General features: G+C 43.1%; 1 protein-coding gene across 2 annotated transcripts in view; it reads left to right on the top strand.

The window, feature by feature from the left end:
• The window catches only part of LOC122396186 (protein kinase C-binding protein NELL1-like), a 68,785-nt gene that overhangs the window by 2,373 nt on the left and 48,041 nt on the right, over positions 1-18,371 (top strand). The gene's annotated exons all lie outside the window — the stretch shown is intronic.

Here is an 18,371-nt window from a genome sequence, read left to right as displayed (position 1 = left end):
CAATCTCGATAAGTCTTACTCCACTTTCTGCTTCTATTCTACTTTTGGGATTGACGATCGCAATTGTGTTTGGTCGCCACCGATAGGCTAACCAAGCGTGATTATTGGACATCGGAGATACATAGTAGACACGAAATAATGGTGGGTGGAATCGGACCTAGTTCCGACGAGACTAGTTGGCCCGCTTCTTGTGCATGTTCTATCTTTCCATCTTGTAGGAAGCAACTCTTTTAAGAAGCCTCCGATAGGCTAACCATGCGTGACCATTGGACGCTGGTCAGATAAGACTTTATGGTAGATACGAAGCAACGGTGGGTGGTAGTGAACCTACTTTCGAGAAGACTTATTCTTCTTACATCTATCGTATCTTTTCATTTTGTAACGAGCAATTGTTTTTGGTAGCCTCCGATAGACTAACCAAGCTCCGATAGACTCTAGCTTTCGTCTCATGGATAGTAATCAGCCTGGTTTTGACGAGATCCCTTTCAATTCTTGTTTCAATTTGATCATATCCTTCGATTTGTTGATTTCACAGCGAGGAATTGTTTTCAGTCTCATTTGATTGATTAATCTAGCGACGCTGAGTTAAATGAGTCCTAGACACGAGACAATGCTGGATAGTGTCAGACCTACTTTCGAAAACACTCCACTCCTTGCTCCTGCTCTAGCTTTCGATTTGCAGTATCTAATTGTTTTTCACTGAGTTAAATGAGTTTTAGAAATAGATCTGAATCGATAGCGATAGTGAATCTAGTCCCAACAAGACTTGTTCTACTTCTGAATTCAATAATACCCTACGAATCGTTGAGTACATTGCTTTTAGTCGCCTGTGATACGCGAACCCAAGCTGACTAATAGATGCCTTAGCTATCTTTTACGAAACTTATTTTAATTCTCCCTTCAAACACGAAACAATGGCGGATGATATTGGTTCTAGTCACAATGTGGCTATACCAATTCTCCCTTCGATCCTGTCGTACCTTCCGAATCCTTGTTTAACTTTTTTCAACTCGTGATTCCACCTCAAAAAATTATGCTAACGATTGTAGCGTGTTCGATAGACGCTGGGTGTGTCGTGGGCCGGCCATCGGTCAAACACCTGCGTCCCACCTATTCTTTCGAGAGAACATCTCCAAGACTGTGGCGAAACATGTCGAGCTGTAATTGCCGAGCTTCCTTTTTCTCCGCGAAATTACCCTTCTATGGAAATTTCTCGGGGCTCTGTCTTTGCGAGAGCGCGAGGAACGCTCGGCCCGATCGAAACGCGAAAAGTAAACATCGAGCTCTCCTCGTTGCGAAAATAAGAAGAATATTCACGGGCGTGCTGGCGATGAGGCGCCTGCAACGTGTCCACTCAAGCATGCAGATACGTGTATTATTAAAATGCTGCTCTGTTTCGCGATTCGCGCGTCGTCTCTCTTCCCTTCCCCCCCGGCCCCCTCACTACGATGTCCTTTGATGTTTCTTCTTTTCGATTCGACGGAACGTACGTCCATTTTTTTGCGAAGGGTGGGTATCGGGGATGCATGAAGAGATAAATGAGGCGAAAGACACGCGGGGACGCTAATTGCGGACGATTTGGCGCTCTGGAACTATGTAGGTGTGCATTCAGCTTTTTAGGTCGGCTTCTTTTCGTAGAACAGTCAAGTGGCAAGTCTGACAGTAACCATATGACGCATTGCGTCAAAATCCAGTGTCGGGGAAACTGTTGCGCGAGATTCGGTCTGCTCGTTGCTAATCAATTTTTACAAATCATCGAACCGTCCGTAATTCGCTTTTTTCTTTTATTTTAAGGAAAGGGCGATAGAGAATTGTCAATTTTTGGCTACTTTACTATTACCGTTAGGCCCAACCTCTGTTCGTATTTCATACCTAAATCAGCTTCATCGCCTAACACGCGAATGAAATTTGCAAAATCAATGGTAGACTATCGACCGTGACACACATAAAGGCTACTGGCAAACTAGGTTCAGCGAAAAATGAAAAGACAGTATGAAAAATAAAAGTATCCGCAAGGTTTAGAAAGATTCAACGACGGTCACGTGAGCTTTAATCATTTAACGGCCGCGCCCGAGTTAACTCGGGTAACATGGTCGCCGGATAAACAAGTGAAATCATGCTTAAAATTGTACGCCAAATAAACAAGCGAAATTATTTTGACTCGGACAATATAGATTGCAATAATAGATGTAAATCAAAATTTATCGCAGAAATATTTGTAAAATATTCGTTTCTTAAATTGTACAGATTATACATGCACTGTATAGCGACTGAAAAATTACGTTTACGTAAAAAATTGTTCGCGCGGATAAGAATTTTGCCCGCCGCGATACGAAGTCGTTAAACGATAGTGGCGAGCAAAAGACACGAAACAAAAATTTCGAGCAACCCGTTCACCCGGTTGCAACGTCTACTTGCAACACCACCGTGCAACCGAACAACTATTAATAGTGGCGCAAAAATATTTCTCGCCGCGTTTATCATTCAAATTCCGCTCCATGGTCGAACGTGCCCACAGGCACCCCGCGTCTCCGACAACACGGAAACGCCGCGTCAAAGAAGAAGACGAAAAAGAAAAAAAAGGTATTTTCTGTTGGAACACCTTTGTCCCTTCTCCCCGCCCTTGTTCGTGTTTTCCTTTCCCTCCCCCACCCCGCGTTTCGTGGCTGACTCGTTCCGGTCGAAACGTGGCTGACTCGTTCCGGTCGAAACGTGGCGTGTGGCCCGTAGACATCGCCGAGCCGCACCCACGCGCGCTATTTATCTCGTCGTCTGCCGAAGCCAAGTGTATTTTTTCGCATACCACTCCTCCTCCCCCCCACCGCCCTTCGCGCGGCCACAGTTTTCTTCGCCCCACCGTGTCGGACGTTTCAGTCCGTCTTTCTTCTATTCGTCTATCCGTCTATTTCTATCCCCGGTCCCCGCGCGTCCCTCTTCTTTTCTGTTTCGGCCAACGTGCCCCCTCCCGCCACCCCACCGCCCCGTTCGTCCGTTTTTTTTCACGATTTACAAGGAAACAGGCAGACGCAACGACCGAATCGTATCGGAGGAAACGGTGGTGCCACTTCTTAAATTTAGATATTTTCGAGGAGGAACCTAACGGGTCTCCCTCTCGTCGCGCGCTTGGGGCCGAGCAATTGCGCCGATCGGCATAGGTTTTGCGTCGTTTTTTAAATACTTTTCCCCTGGAGTTCTCGAGGCAAGCCTTTGGGACCTTTGTTCATCGATATATCAGGATCGTACGACGGTTTTAATTGTCGATTGCTCCGTGATTCGGGAAATGTAGAGTACGAGCGAAATAAATTGGTCGTTCAAGGTCACCGACGATCTGCACCCCGAAAAATTTAAACAATTCCCTGTCTTCGTTTAGAACGGACACAGCGTGGTCCGTTTGCTAGAATCATCCTGTATAGTATACAAGCCATCGATCATCGAGTTTAGATATATACAGTTACACGTGTTGGAGCCTTTAAAAAGATCTTTGTCCCCGTCGAAGACTAAATCGTTCATAAATCTTTGGTAGAATTCACCAGTCTGCGTGTGGTCGCAAACTATAAATAGTTCCCGGTTCCCTTTCATATTCCTTCGTGTTTTCTATTAGCATTGCGTAATCAAAGCATCCCGATTATTCCGGGGTGTCGGTGTTGCATGAGCCTCCCTTCAAACACGAGTAAATGCGGACTTCTAAGAAAAACCTAGGATTTCTATGAGAGACCGAACATTCGACGGCCATAATTCTTTCTCACCGAGGGTGAGTCAGAGACCATCACAGTTCCCCTGTTTCCCATCTTTCCAGACACGATTTTACTTTATCGTAAATTAGATCGCGCGCCTTCTACGCTAGATCGATACCTATTTGTCACGTACTTCCCACCGATTCGATCTCCTCTCCCGTATTTTTCTACGTGAAACACAATTAGGCCCTTCTAACTCAGCCTTAATGACTACAACCCCTGACCCTTAGGGGCTCCTCGGAAGCACAAAGTTACTAATAATGCAATTCAGCCAATACAGCCTTTAAAAACATTTCACTAGGAAGATTATATATTTCATAATTTTATTAACAACGTAGACGTATTGACGAGAGAAGATTATATAAAGTTATTTTACAGTTTTTAAACGTGTCTATATAGGATGGAATAAATCGGAGTGACAAGACAGATCGGATGTCGAAATTTATTAGCGACATTGCGACAGAATGTTTATCTATTCATCGATTCGAATCAAAAGGCAGACTTATATCGTTTCGACAAATGGGTCATAAAATTTACTGTAAGTGGATTCGAATCGTATGGACAAACCTCTATTGTTTCGACGAATGGATCATAAAATTCGTGGTTAGTAAATTTCATAATTCAGGAGGAACGTAACAATAATGGAAATATATAATACTCATTTTTATACTTGGGAATAATATCGGTTTACCAAAGATTTAGTAAAATGGTTTAGAAATTATAAAAAAAAAAGCAAATTAAAATTTTATTCCTGAAGGAAATTTGGTACTGATTTATCGAACGAGAGTCGATGTTCGATTGCCAGGGACGATATAATCGCGGGTAAAACCGTTTATTTATCGGGCCGTTTGTCGCCACGGTGTTAAAATAACGTTCGTCGCGGCGAGTGACGATAATTCAGCCGATTTTTCCGTGGCGACACTGTCGTTACGTACGGCGGGCCGTGAAACGTTAAAATGGAACAAAGTTTACGCACCTCGGCGCTCTCGATTCTCCTCGGGGTGCTCCGGCACCGCAGTTGTTTTGCGTCCATCATTCTGAAAAGTTTATCGCGGCCCGTTTCTCGGCCGCCAAAACTCGGCGCGACCGCGGGGCGACGCGGAAGATTCTGTTTTTCCACCCGAGAACGTTAATGGAGACTACGTATTTTGGGACTACCTGTATATTTTCATTATATTTACAAGCATGCTTTTTTAAACATTATATTTACGAGGATATTCGCCCCACGATTCGAACCTCCACTTCGCACGTTTTTACCGTTATAACCTACCATTCCTCTTTAGTCAATTCGACTAATTTTGGGCTCAAAATTCACTATTTATCATTCAATATATAAAATTACTTGGAATTACTTGCAATTTCTAGCCCAGTTCAGACGTCTCGTATGTTTTTAATTTATCTACAGTTCTTTTTTTTTTTATTTTCCCTATACGTCTATCGTTATAGAATATCGTTTTTCGTTTTTTGTATTTTATACAATCCATTCCCCACTATTTGATAGGTTCTATTATTTCACAAACTTTTCCCAAAATATTATCCCAATAAGATTGTTATAAATAAATATTTTCCTTAATTGTTCGTCGATTCTTCGCCTCGTTTTCCAAAATATGCTATTTGCTTCGTTCTCCAGATACGATATTCTCCGATTATACTGAACACCTAACAGGAAGCTTCATGCAAAGCGCTAGGTGTCATTAACCTCTTCAGGGACGAGTTGTCTTGTTTGAAATAAACAAAAATTGAAACTGGTACTGACACGCGACATCTATCAACTCTGCGACGACACAGCTGTCCCATATCGTTATGAAATTCAGTTATAAACGATTATTTATCATTCTAATTCGTGACAAATCAATAATCCAGCAATACTCGAAATATAGAATTTCTTTTTCTTTTTTTAAATAGATATATTAAAATACTTAATTTAATATGTAAAAAAAAAAGGCTATCGTTCCTTTATGGTAATTAAAATCACCGTTAATAGATTTGGTTACTTTGTTGTAGTCTGTGGCGAATTATTACTTCAAAATTGATCAGTATTTTCTGTATGTTGTGTTACAAAATACGTTATGAAACAAGAAAAACAATTTTTGCATGGAAAAATATTTTTTTATACTTAGGACGCGTCCTATAAATTCAACACTGGCGCCTCGAAGTATCCAATAATATCGAGACGCTTGCACAACCTACAGTGTAAAACAACGAAGCAACAGTAATGTTAGCTTTTGCAAACATTTCTTTAGCGTGAAAACTCTAATAACGTGAAACGGTGTTAGTTTTGTAACGCTGAACAATATCTTTGTTTCGTTTATCGTTTTAATACGCGTTGCAAAACGTTTGATTCTATAAAATGTAATATTTATTTTCATTTAACGAGCAACGAATTGTTTTCTTATTCGATATCCGAAGTTTGCATTTGGATAGAGAATTTTAACCACGTCTGAAAGGCACGCAAGACCTTGAAGAGGCTAGGCGTTTCCGCGAAAACAACAAATGTTCGTTGTTCTTGCACTTTTAGCGACACGTTTAAGGGCTCTCTTTGTGCACGGCTAGGCGCCAGACCAGCCAATGGGGCTGGTTTATTGCAATGGTTCGCACATTTACAGTATGATCATTGTACTCTTCCGTCGTTTGTACCTCCGTTCCGTGCAAAATGGGTGCCACTGAATAAATGAACGAGCATAATAATTCACTCAGCAATAATAGACGCGATTAGATACGAGCCCGGAGTGTGAATGAGACTTAATTCCAGGCCGACAAGTATTCGGGACGTTTATCGCGCTGCGATTTTTACGATGGCGGACAACGTTAGCTGCAGACCTTAATTACATTATCGCAGGAATCAAAATTTCCAATTCCGTTTCGCATTCGTTTCTTTTATTTACACTTCAGAAACGTACCATCAAGCGAGGAAATTAATCGAGAAAAATAAAATCGCAGCGAGGTAAATCGATTATAAAATTTCTGTCGGGGCGGTACAAAAGCGCGTAACTTTTCCTCGTGGCGCAAAAGGGGGACTACTTTCTCTGAAAGGGAACATATTCTCGTACCTGTCACCGCGGTTTTCATTCTGTCCGAAGGGATCCGCTTTTTTTTCCATTGTCGTCCCGTTCAGGCCGCCTCTGAACTGGTTTCAAAATAATAAAGGGCAACCCTTCTCCCCCCTCCACCTTGCACAAAAGACAGTGACCCAAATTCAGGACCTGGATTCGTAAGGTTACACGCGACCTCGAAACGTGAACCCAGGAAAAACAAAAAATCCAGAAATTTTAACCTACAAGCGGTGGAAATTGAACGCGTGGTCTTAGGGGGTCAAGGTCATCGCAAGGGCACTCGCGTGTCTCTTCAAATGGAATGTATGCCTCTTATTTAAATGCTGGACACTATATTCGCCAAATTATCTGTACAGAAAATTCTCCATGGATTGTTATTCACGCATTAAGCAACAAAGAACTTTCTGTTTAGGAAAACTGCTATTTTTTATCTCTAATTTTAGAAAAATACAATGTCCGGATGCCTTTCTTAAGACCAGAATCATTTTGTGCACCCAAAAAATACTCCATCAATTATTATTCTCGAAAGATATGTCCCTGCGTCCCGAAATAGCTTCTGTTCGATCATCCATGACGCTGCTCTATTCTGCGTCCCCAAAAATCTTCCACCCCAATTTGCACCGCGTTGCTTATCAACGAAATCGTATTCCACCGTCCCAATTAGCCAGTGATTCACGCACAAATGGCCTTGAACCTCCTATCCGCGCCGTCATTAATTAAATGACGCGAACCGGGTGGGGAGGAAGAAACGCGTAGGGTAGATATGCAAGAACGATGTCGGGCGAACGCGGACACCTGCGAACGGGAATAGTCGCTGTAAGTTACGAAAAAGAGAGAAAAAAGAAATGGTCGAAAAAAAGGGCAATATAGGCGGCAGGCTAGGTCCGGTATATGACAGCTGCTGTCACGGGTGGTGCTTTGACCATGTGCTCGGTGCACGCTCAGTATTACCAACACTCCCGTTTGGCACGTCACGAGACCTAGCGCGGGGCGTGAGCCTATGGTGAAATCGACGAATCCTGCGCCTATGGTTATCGATTTCTTCGTTCAATTGATTTCGTGGTCGACGACTGGGAGTTCCCCGTAAATATTATTATTTTTCCTCGACGGATACGTGTCTTCGGTAACTTTATTTATGAGAACATTGTGCCCGTTTTACCGCACATGGCCCTGTTCAGGGAAAGAACCATAATATCCGTAATAAAATACTAGCGTTATTTTAGGCAGCCATGTTTAGAAATATCGTACATATGAGGCTACTAATGATCTATTACTATGAAAGGGTGAATTGAAGCTAAAACTACATAGGCGCAGGAAACGGTAATCGGAATAAGAATTCAGACCCCAATTTCTACTCTAATATTTAAGAATTCATCGCGTATTTCCCAGGTCACGATCAAAACACCAAACACGTAGCCTGCAATAATCTCGAAAATGAGAATTGCAAATTCTGCTGGAATGGAATAATGCAAGAGAGAACAATAGCACGAGGCAAAGCAGGTCTAATGGTCGAGAACACAAGTATACTCGGGCTCGCAAGAAATACGAGTCCAATGACCACGCTATAGTGGAAAGATATTTCAAACTGACACAGAAGCGCAAGTGCAATTATAATTAGTCCAATATAACGAAGTATAAAAGTCAGGGGAAGCACGTAGAAATGTCAAGATCACCCTAAGCGATAGGTGGAAGTAACATTTAGATCGAAGACGAACTGTGAACAATCGAGGTCGAGCTGAGAGCAAACTTTGGACTTTCTGGGGACTCGGCTCGAGACGGAGACGGATAACTGTCCATTTCGTAATTGCTAGGCCTCCCGTAGGAGAGACAGATGCGCATAGATATCGGCCCGCAACCCTCCTACCAGTCTCCTGGATACCGTACAATTGGAATTTGTTGTACAGGACTGTCCACAAGTAGTTTCGCTGAATACATTATACTCATCACCTAACGACAACTAAGCTGCACACGAATTTAAAATTCAGCCATGTTTTATTCAGTAACGTTCAAGCTAGGTCAAGAATCCTGATAGACAGAAAGGACTCCATGATCGGCAGTGTTTGTTTAAATTTATTCAGAGGTCTAGGTAGCTCGTATGATGAATAGATTAGGATTTGGTCAAGATTCTAGGTGGATACATGCACTTAAAATAAGCAGAATAGTTAGAAATTTAATTTACTGATATGTAATTTGATAGCACCCAGTTCTGACTGGGTCAAGAATCTCAAATTTTCTCAGAGGACATCGTTCTTGGATGTTCCTGTACAATCTGCACAAATTTGGTCAAGGTTGTAGGTGGTACCTAGTGATCCTAGCGTAATATCACCTAGAAAACTAGTTTAAAACACTGAAACGGCACTGACCAGGTCAATAATCCTCATAGTCCCAGAGGACATACTCCACAAATGCTTTTGTTTCAAATTTGGTTAAGGTTCTAGGCAACCTAGTGAGTCCAAGGTAATATCACCTAGAGAGTCTACTAAACACTTAGCAACATAGTGTTTGGTAGCATCCAGCTCTGCCTGGGTCAATAATCCTCATAGTCCCAGAGGACGTAGTCCACAAATGGTTCAGTTTCAAATTTGGTTAAGGTTCTAGGTAGCCTAGTGAGTCCAGGGTAATATTACCTAGAGAGCCTACTAAAAACTTAACATAGTGTTTGGTAGTATCCAGCTCTGCCTGGGTCAAGAATCCTCATAGTCCCCGAGAGCCTAGTCCACAAATGGTTTCTGTTCTACCTTTGGATAGGGTTCTAGGTGGCTTATTCTAATATAGTATCATCTAAAGACCTGATTAAAAATTGAATAACATAGTGTTTGGAATGACTTAACGTTGACTGGGTCAAGAATCCTAAAATGCTCAGGGTACATTGGTTATGGACGGTGCTGTACTGGCGATTTAGATGCGGTCGCGATTCTAGGTGGCCATGCGATCGTGGCGTAGCTGAAGTTGCTGGTGGTGGTGGTGATGGTGGCAGTGCTTCCGGTGGCGGTAGTGGGGGGCGCTTCGACTGGTCGTTCTGGGAGGGTTGCATAATACACCGACCATCGAGCTGCCAGGGCGTTGACTTTGCACGGCGTTACGTTTCTTACGCTTAGCTTCTCCCCCATTGCTAATATCGGTCCCCGTGGTTCGTCTTTTCGCATGAACCCTCGGATTACTCGCGAGGCACTCGCTGCGCCGTGCTTTTTCTTTGATTACCCCGTGACAATTGTAAAGTAGGGCTTCGTTGTGGTAGTTGGATCGCGCTCGGCGGAGAATTGTGCGCGATCAAGTTGGTGAAATGGGCGGACATAAATGTCGTTTACGTCTTTCGCGACGATTTTCATTGTACTGCGTGATTTGTGCGTCTGGGTTGGGCGCTAGTCTGAGAGAAAACGGAAGTGTCGATGAGATACATCGTTGTAACGTTGCCTTTCGTGTGTTCTTCAACGAGGACATCATTTAATTGGCAATAATAACGATATTCGTGCTCGAAGGTGCAAGCTTGGGAGTTGCTTCCACCCCCATTCGTCTAACATTCTTTAATACTCGCTCTGGATGCTAAATTTTACATTATACCAGAGATAAGAATTGGGTAATGATCCTTGCAAGTGATATTGAGACTGGCAGACTACCTTACTCAATTTTAGTATTTATTGTAATGTCTTTGTTTCGTCGAAATGATATTATTTGTTATTCTGTTCAGCATAATAAGCGGTTATTTCAATGGTAATGAGGTTACATCATGCCCAGACAGTGAGTAACGCTCCTGTTTGTCGAATAAGGGTTGTATAACGCGATGAGCAATAAGCTTTCAGGGCGTTGAATATCTGCAACGTGTTTCTGTCCGTTCCGTCTCTCTCCCTTCTCGCCCAGTGTCGTTGCTCTTGTTTGCACACCCTTAATGCACTTAGCAAACGCGAAAACACGGATCTATAATTCTTCTCGGCGCCGTTCACGGCGAAGGGAACGAATTAAAATCGCCAATTAAGTAATGATAAATTTTATTCTTTCGCTCCGCTTGTGCATTACCCCATTTCGACAAAGTAGGATCTTTTCTTTTTTGACACACTTGAGGCAGTTTTCCTTTCTCAGATTTTTGATAAAGAACAACCCCTATTATATTACTTGAAATTAAGTGTACAAGATATTGCCGTTTCTGTGTTACAATGGATCGAATATCCTGAATTCAGGTTTATCGATTGATGATGACGTTGTGGTTTCTTTTATAGCGCGACGTCGTGCAAGACGGGATTAAATTTTCTTGGGCACGAAATCGGAAATCCCTCGTAGATTTCGCGTGACCAGTCGCTTTTTCCCCATCGGAGCGAATGTCGATAGGAAGAAAATGCTTATTTCATTCTGAATCGATTACTATTTCACGTAAGCCAGAGTTCCTCCAAGTATTACGCTCACAAAATATTATCAAAATGCAATATTTTGTTGATTATGGTAGATTTCGTGCATTTCCAATCAAACGATTCCACTACTGCAGCCCAAATTGGCTAATTTAAATTTGTTTAGCTCGCTCGGGGGCTAAACGCATTTTCAGCGAAATTTAACAGTTGACTCGAGCGAATCGATTTCATCCGTCTGCTTCATCCCTTTGAGACCGGGCTGGTTCTGTCACGGGTCACGAAACGTGATATCACACGGTCGATTTACAAGCTCAAAGGCGATTTGCAAGCTCGCCGAAGTCAACGCCCTTTCGATTACGTTGTACGATCCCATTCCTCGAAAGAAAACGACGTTATCAGTCCGTAGCCCCCGTAATCAGCTCCCCCCATCTATCTGGGCGATCGCTATGGATTTTAGAGGAACCTTAAAAGAATATTTCTTGTCTGTTTTGATCATAGTAGCTTAATGGTTACAAATTCCAGGATATATTGTCTTCCCTTTTCTACTTTTTATTGCCGACCATCCCTGTCAAGCTATATCTAGGTTAATTACTTGCTCCTATTTTGCTTGGCTAACTGATATCTTGCTAATTTATGGAGAAAAACAATCTACATAGAAGTAGAATCCCGTTAAACACGATGATCAAGCAGAATTTTTTGAATAACAACTACGAAGCGGGTAGATTGCTTTTAAAAGCAATTCTACAAGAAAATGAATATTTTCGTGCTCGAAGAAGACCAAAAAGTGGTCGAAAAAGTTTAGTGAAAGTATTGCTCTAACAACCCTGGAGTTGCAACGCAGTGTCGAAGCAATTTATAGCGTTCTATTATACACGAACTTTCCGCACGAGTGTTCAGTTTACCGATCAATTTTTTATGAAACGCAAAACAAGTTAACTTTCAAATAAACAGTCAGTCGAATTTACTAAATTATTACCGATCTAACTTAAGTACAGTTGTGTATTTAGTTAGGCAAGGTGTATAGTCAGTTATAGACCCTCCATTTTGTTCATTTTTGCGGCTCCGAATTTCTCCAACTATGATCGAATGGATCCCTAATAAAAAGGGCGTTTGAACAACATTTTTAGAGTGTCTGCTGATTTTGCTCGATCAGGGCAAGACCTAAGAGTTGAATAGTACCGGCATTTAGGGTTAGAGACGACACCCAAGCTACCGAACGACGACCAATCTCGAAACGATGGCCTCCTTTTCGCCATAGATTAAAAAGGTCTCCGGGCGTTGGAAACTGAGATCGGCGGCGTCCATTAATTCAATCGCGCGCTAAGAAGGATCGCTCGGAGATACCGCGTCGTGTGACTCTTTGGGTGTTCTCACGGCTGCGAAATTGCCAATACAATCGTGACATCACCAGCGGGGAATTCAAATTCGAATTGTGCGGCACGGTAGCCGACACAAAGAGGGCTTGATTCACCGCCAGCGTGGTTTGATCTACTGCCAAATCAGCCGGCCAATATTATTGCCATTTAAGAGCGTCGGCACACAGTCGCGGCGCATTCTGCGCGCATCAAATTCCGTTGGTATCAATAAGTAATATGACATCCAGGGAGGACATATATATACGACGGTCACCGAGGCTTATAAAGGTCGATTGTGCCTCTCGGAACGGTTATCCTTTTTTTAGAGACCACCGAAGTTAGGCCCTCCTGTTACGATCCGCCACGGGGACCACACGCGTCGATCTCCTTCTGTTTCGCGACACTACGCTCTCTCGCGTGCTCGAGATCGTTTGGAAGAATTTAATGCGACCCCCAGACGCGATCAGTAGTCTGCCATCGGTCTCCCATAGTCGTCACCTATTATGTAGTTTCATTAGCCAGATATTGATAGGCCAGGCTGTCTCATACGCTATCAAAAGCGATATTTCTGGAGCTGAGTCGTCTCTTATAGACTAGAGCTTCTGCTTGCAAATTTTTGTTTAACAACTATATAGATACACTAACCGACAAACATTAAGATACAAGATCCTTTGAGATTCTCTGAACATTCTTTGTTCAAAGTAATGACATAATTTAAGCGAAGTATGCCCCTTAATTTTTGTTACAAAGCATTTGCATGGCTTATTTAACTTAAGATTGTAGACCAACAGGTTTTAAGGTTAGGTCACAAAATAGCGACCTGCTGAACATCGTCCTTTCACTTTGCTTTCTCGGCTATATATCATCTTTTTATGTGGTCGAACATGTACTTTCTTTATTCATGACGGAGAATAAAGTCGTTAAATAAAAAAAGATTTGCTTCGCGAGTACGCGCTCCATCGAGGTACAGTTCAGACTCATGGATTAGTAAAAAAATTGCAGGTCGTTGGACAAATTCGGTTCGCAGACAAAATTTGCTCCAGTGACCGACGAATAAACGAATAAGGAGGTGTTTTGTCGAATCTATCCGTCGAGGTCCAACTGTCGTAACGAACAGTGTTGAAGTCACATGGAGATCCAGTGTAAAAGGTTAATCGGTCCAGTTCGAATCCAGCCTTTAAGAGGCTAACAATATTCGAACGGAAAGAAGTTGCATAGGTGAGGCAGCTAGAGTCGAGTGACCTCCTGCCCCCGGCCTATCACCCCTTACATCCACCGTTCTCCTCGTGGCACCCTCGTGGCACACGCCCCTCTCCGCCCCCAGCCTGCCGCCACCCCGAACCCCCGCCGCAAGCCCAGCTTTTTCTCGGGGGTTCATCGATCGCCCCCAATCACCCACACCTGCCATCTTGCCTCTCTCTATCCCCTTAAAACCCCGAATACTTTCTTGCCGCGACTCTTGGCTTTTTCATTTTCTTGATTCGTATTTCTCGCCCAGTCCCGGGAGGTTCTTTCACACCACCTTGAAAGCTTCGATGAATTTTCAACCCTCGCCCCTTCTGCTACTCTCCCCGTTTCAAGGGTGGCGACGTTCTGCGCTTCGCTTAGGATTATTCTTCGCCACTCGGGAGTTCACATCTGGATTTTTGGGTTAACATTATTTCGTAGCTTCACGCATACATACTCCGACTATTATTTAAGGGAATAATTTTATCAATTTCAAGCTTCCATTCTAATGTTTCTTCATCCGTATTTTGTATATTTATCATTTCCTACTATGTTCGTTTGTTGCAGTAATAATCGTAACTAAAAATATCGTTCGGTGCCGGCCATTCGAGTCCATTTTCGTTTCCATTTCCCGCATTCTTTCAATTCTTGAGAACCTTCAACCTCGGCTGGTCTCTTTATCTTCCGCAAACACCGAACTTTCATTTCACGGCTTTGTTCCCCTCATCCCTTATTCCATTTCCGGATCGGTCGACCGTGATTCTATTTCACTTTCCATCGAAATTAGTTTTTCTTTCTGATCATTTACTCTTCGCTGTTTTTAATCTCCGAGAGGAGCAAACATTTATTTTTCTACCTCTTTGCCCCTCGCGCTCGAGACTCAGGAAGATCGTGACCGTTAGGGACTTCTCTTAGGGAGCAGAAGTCCCACGAAGAGCCGTTTAGAAATTCGTTTCGCGATCGTTACAGAACTTACGATCGTCGGTTCAAAAGGGCCCGTTGCCGAGGTCGCGCGGATATCGATGAACCGAATATTAATGGCCGTCGGCTGTAACGCCAATTGCTGTTAATTATCAGCACGCATCCACCTCAATTGAGGCTTGTTTCTGCGCCACCCTCTCCGCCGTTGTTCGCCACCGTGACGTGCTCCAACACACTACGATGCCACACGCATTTGGTAAGGTCACGGTCGCAACGAGCTTCAGAAATTTCAGTCTCCTCCTCGCTCGACGCGATATGCCTCTCTAGAGGCGGCTGCCGCGACCCGCTATAGCCACTACTTCGTTCCAATTCACTAAAAGTACCATGCAATATCTCGCGTGGTACACCTGCTAGAGCCATACTCGAGAACTCAAAGACTCCACGACACGTAGAACTTAGTCTAACCACAAGGTTTTAACTATAAATTAATTCCAATCTAGTTGCCTGTCACCTGTCAGACCTATTTTGTCAGTAGATGGCGGTTGTCTTTCGCAAGTGAGTTTGAACCACGGATCCTCTTATAGGAGCTTGTTTCTAACTAAGAGACAAGTCTGTGACAGGATCCCTAGAGCAGCCTTAATAACGATAATATGACATTGTTTTATTAATAAACGTGCTTGGGTATCTTTATTAGCACATGTTTGTCTGGTTCGAAGCCATCTACTTTAAAGCCATCCCTCGCTTGAATATGAAGTTAATAGTCAGGTATGCAGTTCTTGGGACTCCTAGCTTTAGTCTAGCGACACCCAGACGCACCTAAGTTGAGCTATGGGTAATTAACTTGGCTTTCGAACCAGGAATCCTTTATACAGAAATGGACGCAATAGTAAGTAGCAACATGTGACGTGATCGGAATGAACGATTCTAGAATGCATTTTACTAGGAGTTGTCTATGCCTTCCTTTACAATCTCCCACGCTTCTAAAGCTATACCTTCTGCAGACTTCGAGACGCTACCTAAGTAAGGCTACGGCTAACTAGAATTTATCTTACAGTTTTGTAATCCTTCGTGTGGCTATGATAGTACCTGCCCTAACTCTATTCTTTAGAACTAACGATTTCAGGAGTAGTATGTAGATGTTAGGCATCCTAACCCTTCTCTAACTAGGAGCTAGAGCAATAGGGGTACTTTAAAACTGAAGATTCTATATCTGCAAATAAAATTTGTAAATAGCATCGACTGTCCACTGTTTGATGTCACATGCATTTGGTAAGGTCACGGTCGCAACGGGTTTCCGAAATTTCAGTCTCTTTCTGCGCTCGACGCGATACGCCTCCTCTCTATAGGTGGTTTTCGCGGCCCGCTATAGCCTGCACTCCATTCCAACCCAATTCCTTTTCTTTCATAACCGCGATGCGGCCTGGGCGATTTCCAACGATTCCCAGCCGGGCGGAAATTAATTTTCATGGGGGAATTCGGTCAGATTCGGGGACGGGGAACACGCCGGAAATCGAAACGTTACCTCTGGACAACCGATTCGCCAGAATTTTATCAAAATTGGCTCGCTCAAATAAAGTGTCACAAGCTGCCTTCTCGGGAACCAATGACCGACGTCATCTACTTTCGTAAATTTCAATTAAAATCTTCAAATCACTAACGACAATGTTTTTAAATATCAAGCAAGTCGATTTGAAACGTGAGTTAAACTGTTGGGGACGATTGGCGACACCGAAACAGGTGTTTGTGTCGCTCCAATTGAATCAATTATCGCCCTGGTGGTCGACTTTGCATACAAAATGCGCAAAGTGTCGGGAGAACAACTGACAAGGACAGACAACTACCAATAGAAAGATTTATTGCACGAATTGTGTCGTAGAAAATTAATTTCTTTTGACGAATTAATACTCACCGAGCCCGCCCCAATCCTACATTAATCAAAATATATTGTTCCAGTCTATATTTCAGTAGTGTTTCGTATTTCCCAAATTATGTCTTTCTCATGACAAAACAAATATTGTAGCAGTCTCGATTACAATTGGACACCTTGAGAAAGGCGAAAACGAAAAGTGGACGTCGGGTAAATAAACTCAGCCGAGTAATCGAATCACGAATAATAATTAGCGATAACGATGTGTCACAGACATACAGAGGCGCGACGCACAAATTGTCCGATTCTAACGAAACTGGAACGTGAACGTATAAAATGGAATATTTGAAAGGTGAAAGACAGAAATGCCACGGGACCGTGATAAGCATTTACGTTTGTGACATTTCCTACGGTGTCGTGCTAAACTCGATTCTCACCGCTATGTGACGGATGAGGGTAGCGGATTTACATTTCCAAGCGATAAAGATTCTATATCTGCAGCTTCCTTTGGGTACTAGATATGCAATATGCAAAATCCTTTAAACGCTTGTTTCTGTCACTATACCAGAACCGTCACACGCGACAACGATTATGAAACCTAAGTCAATAATTCCCTTCGTTCCACGTTTGCGGACATTTTGATGAGTTTTGGTGCGAATGAAAAATTTATCCCTTCTGATTAAAATCACCACGTTTGAATTCAATAAACCATCTTTTACAAATTGGATATGACGGGCATTTTAACGGATCGATCTGTTGTTAGACAGAACAAATTTGGTCAAAAGTGGGACACGAGAGGGAACGTAATCGGAATCGGTGGAAGACGGCGTCGAGCACTTCCGGTCGCGGTATTCGGTGGGACGCGACACTATATATGGCTGGCGTCCATCACGCTGCGACGAATACGACGCACGCAAATTTCTAGGTCGACACGACGCAGCAGGGAAGGTCAGGATTGGTTCAAGTCCAAGCGAGTGGTCGTCGTGGCCGTCGGCGTCGACGGCAACGCGTTCACCTCGTCGCTAGTCGATCTATAATTAGCGAATTTCCGCGGAGCGCTTTGCCACTCGCTGGAAAGAGACAGCGCTTCGTCAGCATCTTCTTCCTCTTTCGTTTCGTTAGACGAAACGTTACGGCGAGGTAATCGGTGCACCTCAATCGACGGCTTCAAACCGGTTTAACAAACAATTTAATTACTTTCCGTTCGTAACTGGAGCAGTTCGAAAGCTTGTCGAATTAAAATTGCACCGAGAATATCGGGACGCGCACTAAAAGGTCTAGATTAGTTGTTAAAATTCTTTTTTAAATATAAATGATTCTTAATCTTTGCACATGGGTCTTTGTGCTTGGTTGAAGCGCCATTATCACACGGTGAAGGAAAACCATGTAATTTTGTTTAAAATAATAAGGGTGAGCTTCGAACGCCATCTACAAAATAATGGTACCACCATATGATAGCTCCTTCTGTTCATAAACCTTCCGCTAACAAAGTCAGATATCACCTTCAGTGTTAGGAATTACACCTAGGGATGCTAAATATAGTTGAATCAAAGTCACTTAAAACTTTTGAAGGAATAAGCCTGGCCACCTTCGATCGAGTCAAAATCCACTTGGCCATAGGATCACATTCCCCCACTCCAAACCCCGTCAAACACACGTTTGCAGAGAGAAGAGAGAAGAGTGAGAATGACTAAGTGGTCTGATGGGCGTGGTTGAAAGATATAGTGGTGGGGTAATGGCCTTGAGCGGTCAGTAATCCCGAATAACTTTAAACGCGTTATGGATATACTCTTTACTCGACGAAAGAAACTCGGAATAAGATAGGGGGGGCAGAGGTACCACCTCGATCGCCCAACATCTTCAGCGCAACCCCG

Source organism: Colletes gigas, unplaced genomic scaffold (assembly GCF_013123115.1).
Source record: "Colletes gigas isolate AHSC1104 unplaced genomic scaffold, ASM1312311v1 Colletes_gigas_Sc00007, whole genome shotgun sequence".
Lineage (NCBI taxonomy): Eukaryota > Metazoa > Arthropoda > Insecta > Hymenoptera > Colletidae > Colletes > Colletes gigas.
Note: the sequence above shows the minus strand (reverse complement) of the source record. Positions and strands in the feature narration are given on the sequence as shown.